Source organism: Penaeus monodon, chromosome 1, assembly GCF_015228065.2.
Source record: "Penaeus monodon isolate SGIC_2016 chromosome 1, NSTDA_Pmon_1, whole genome shotgun sequence".
Taxonomy (NCBI): Eukaryota; Metazoa; Arthropoda; class Malacostraca; order Decapoda; family Penaeidae; genus Penaeus; species Penaeus monodon.
Window position 1 is genome coordinate 18,525,371 of NC_051386.1, and position 5,000 is coordinate 18,530,370.

Below are 5,000 nucleotides of genomic sequence, written 5' to 3' on the forward strand. Positions count from 1 at the left end.
AGTTGCTGCAGTGCCAACGATCCCAACTCCCCCTTCAAGAGAGTGGTGGCCACGCTCCAGACTACCAGACTGCCAGACTGCCAGCACAGAATGCAAGCTCCGTGTTATAGGTTCATCCCCAGCCTTTAGCAGTTCAGCAGAAATACCACATATGTCTGTTACTTCCTCACCTTTCAGCTTAGAGAGATTGCCTCCCTCGCTGATGGGTAGATCCAGCACAGGGATTCAATGAGATGCTCCGTCTATCCACTGAGCGGGCTGCAGTCGTCGGCGAGGAGGGCTTGGGGTTCAGTTTTCTGGGGGCTTGGTAGCGGGGCGGGGCCCTTACTAAAAATCCCTTCACCTCCTAGGCAAGACTCCTGATCCCTTTTCCCTTTGATGTATGATGTAATGTGTTGTATTATGTTTTATATATTTATATAATATATATATATTTTATATATAATAATATAATATTTATGTATTATATATATATGTATGTTAATTGTGATGTATGTTGATTTGTGTACGTATGATTATTATGTGTGTGTGTGTGTTGGTGTTTGTGTTTTGGGTGTGTGTTTTATTTGGTGTGTTATGTTTGTGTCCTACATACTGTAACATACATAAACAAATATATTCTTGTGTGTGTGTATAAATAAAATATATAATTTATATTAAAATTATATATTTATATTATTATTATATATATTATTTTAAAATATATTATATTTTAATATATTATATATTTTTAAAATTATCCTATATATATATATTATTATATATATAATATATTATTATATTATATTTTAAAATTTTAAAACACCACACACCACACATTGTATTTTATAAAACTACCATCAGCCTTTATACATGTGATTTCTTTCTTTCCATCTTTATCATATTTATGATTGTATAGCACGTAATATTTAAATATAGTTTAGAGATCATTTAAAAGTAGTTCGTGGTTCTTATAAATGGCTCGATTTGATGCTGAAATTTCTAGAAAAAAAACACGCGTAATCACATCTCAAATTACAATCTCGCCGTGATTCTATCATCTGAAAACATAAAAAAATAACAGTATATTTATAGCATTAAAGTGAATATGCTGTATTAACCCCTGTGTGTGTGTGTGTGTGTGTGTGTGTGTGTGTTTGTGTGTTTTGGGTGTGTGTTGTGGGGGTGTGTGTGTGTGTGTGTGGGTTGTGTGTTGTGTGTGTGTTTGTGTGTGTGTCTGTGCTGGTCGTGGTTTGTGGGGGTGGATTAAATGTATCTGTTGTGTGTGTGGTGTGTGGTGTGTGTGGGGGTTTGTGTTTTTGGTTTTGTGTGGGGTGTGTGTGAGTGTGTGTGGATGTGTGGTGTGTGTGTGTGTGTGTGTGGGGGTTTGTTGTGTGTGTGGATGGTGAGTGGTGTTGTGTGTGTGTGTGTGTGTGTGTGTGTGTGTGTGTGTGTGTGTGTGTGTGTGTGTGTGTGTATGTCTATGTTTGTGAGTGTCTATGCATACGTGAGTGTGCCTGTGTGTGCCTGTGTGTGTTTGTATGTGTCTTAACTCAAAAGATATGTACGAGGACCCTCTAAATGATATATTCAGATTAATTTCCACTTGACACAATCCAAAACTATAACAATGACCCCCCCAATATTTACCGAAACCAAAACCGCACATTATAATCCAACTATTTCCTATATGCTTTAAAGTTTTTTAATTTCTTAACCTTCACCGTATAATTTTAGTCAGTATTTTACCTTTGCACTGAAACGACGCTGAAATGAGATTCTGAGAGAAAAATAGACTTTCATTTGATTCGTAACTTTCATCGTGTGGTCCATCGTCAACGTCAAATCAGTCTGTCTGTAGTTCATGAAAAAATACAAAGAAAAACATTCTCTTTGACCTTCGTTAAGTAAGATTTCAAACAGTGTGTAACAGTAATGCAATAATTTTCACAAACATAACAAAAAAAATGTAATGAAATATCCTCACTTTGTAAACAGAAAGTGGACTGACAGAAATACATTCGAGGTGAATCATAAACAGATGCCATGCAATCAAGAGTAATCAAAAACGAAATTATTAATACCTCACGGTCAAAGCTATCCTCTGAATCTCATCAGCACCGTACTTTGATATGACTATTTCAAAATTTGCATAGATTTAGAAATTCGCAGAACCCCGGTCGATCCATCGCTTTGCCACGTCCTTGTTTCCCCGCTTCCCTGCTATTGGACATTCCTCGTTAACATATAGCGAATTTTACGTGCCTATTGATAATGCTATTAACTTTCATGAAAGGCTGAAAAAAAGAAGTGTTTGCTTATGTTGCAGCCGTAAATATTCCGTGGACCTGCGCCGTTCCTTTTATATGTATATTTGCATGACTATTTGCGTCCAAGTGATGCAATAAACACGTACAATTTTGGGGCAATAATTGCAGATCCCGACAATAGGGGACGCCAAAGGGACTTAGTTCAGGCGCTTGCATACGATTTAAAAAGGGCTGCAACTGTTAAATTATTTGCATAAAACTATCGGCCCCTGAAAAGGGAAAAGATCCAGGGTTTTCCCCACCTTTTGTGAAAAGGTTGCGTCTATTGCAGTTCGCTGTCAGATGGCGGCTACGTGTTGTTGATGCGGGCCCTGGGTGGAAATATTTGAAGAGACAAAAACCCCCATTCGAAAGGGGAAGAAGGAAAGAAAGGCGCATCTTTTAGTTTTGTGTTTATGTGTGCTTTGAGTTGATATATATATTATATTTATTTATATAAATATATATATATATATATATTTTATATTTTAATATTGTGTGTGTGTGTGTTGTGTTGTTGGTGTTGTGTTGTTATTTGTGTGTGTGTGTGTGGTGTGTGTGTTGTTGTGTGTGTGGGTGGGTGGGTGGGTGTGGTGTGGGGGGGTGGGGGGGTTCTGCGCGCGCGCACGTGTGGGGGTTGTGTGTGGGGTGTGTGTGTGTGTGTTGTGTGTGTGTGTGTGTGTGTGTGTGTGTGTGTATGTGTGTGTGTGTATGTTTGTTTATGGACTTATGTACGTACATACAAGTGCAAGCTTCATTATGAACCCAGTGCAAGCAAGTCCCACCAAGCCCCGACTAATCCTGGGGAAAAACTAAATTTTTCCCCTAGTCAAGAAAAAAAGCGAGGGTAGGTAGGGGCCCAAGACGTGTACATACCATCAAATATAATCGAGACGCGGGGGTTAGAGGCGGCCGGGTGGGGATGGGTAGGTGGTTGGGGATGGGGGGCGGGTGGGTGCTATGAAACATCCGGGTCTCGGCAGTGAAGCGGAAAGTGGGGAGGAAAAGGTCAACAAAGTGTCACCATCTGTGCGGGGAAGTGGTAGTGGGGAAGGGAAGTCATATGTTGCACTTATTTTTTCTTTTTCTTTTCTTTTTTTTTTAGCCCGGAAGTGTCTGTTGGTGGATTTGAGGGGAAATTTTTATTGTTGGAGGCGATGTACACCCTTTCTATGGTATATGTACATTAATATATTATATAATTTTAAAAATATAATATTATATTTTATATATTTTATATTATATTATATATATATTATATGTGGTGTGTTGGTTGGGTGTGTTGTGTGTGTGTGTGTGTGTGGTCTGTTGTGTGTGTTGTGTGTTGTTAACTATATATACTATTAAGGGTAGATGATGATAGATAGTAATATAGTATGATATAGATTAGAATAAAATAATATAGATTAATATGATATAGATATAAATAGATTAGATAAAAATAGATATGATATAAAATAGATATGATATAAAATAGATTAAAATGATATAAAATAGATTAAAATTATATACTAATGTATGTATGTGTATACATACGTACATAAATATATACATAGTCATATATGCATATAGACAGATAGATAAATAGATAGATATGGAGCTAGTTAGATCCTAGCACACTCCTTTTAGTGGGTCGTGTGGCATGGTTGTTTAGTACTGGCCCCCCGGTTTCATACCCGATGACCTGTTCGAGGGCCCGGGGAAGGGTTTTTTTATAATCATACAGTGCGCAATGCTTTTTCCCTCTTTCATGTATATTCCTCAGTACATCAGACTACGGTTTATATATGTACACACACACACACAACACCACACACAACCCCCACATTATATTATATTTTGTGTGTGGTTTGTTGGTGTGTGTGGTGCGTGTGTGTGTGTGTGTTTCGGTGTGTGTGTGTGTGTGTGGTGTGTGGTGTGGTTGTGTGTGTGTTGTGTGTGTGTGCAATATATTAAAATTTTAAAATATATATTAATTTTTAATATAAAATATATATATTATATAATTATATATGTTTGTGTGTGGTGTGTGTGTGTGTGTGTGTGTGTGGTGTGTGTGTGTTTGTGTTGTGTGTGTGTGTGGTGCAAAGTACATTTGGTGTACTATAAATTAATATACATATATTTTTTTAATGGGCCGCGATGGCCGAGCGGTTAGAGCATCGGACGGCAATCTGATTCGAGATTTTGATCACCGGCCCGGGGCGTTTTTCCTTGGGGAAGGAAATTCACCCGATTGCCTACTACCACTGGGGGGGAAGCCACCCAATCATGCGGTCCCAGAACCGGGTAAATAGGATGGTGACTCGAAAAAAACACCGGGCAGAAGGCAACGGCAAACCACCGCTCTAAATTGCCAAGAAAATCATGGAAATCCATGATCGCCAACGTCCTTGTGGGACAGGGCACTTGAAAAAATGATATATATATATATATATATATATATATCTATATATATATATATATATATATATATATATATATATATATATATATATATAAATACATCAGTTACAGCTTGAATTGAATTTATTATTTGTTGACAAACAATTTTACAAAAAATGTAGCCTATTATCACTTTTCACTCACGGTATGTACATTTAGTACATTTTGTTTTATTTTTTTCATTTTTTCTTTTTGGGGAAAAATACCAAGATTTTGTGTTTTGTTTTACCATATTTCTTCTTCATTTCCTATTCTTCTTTTTTTATA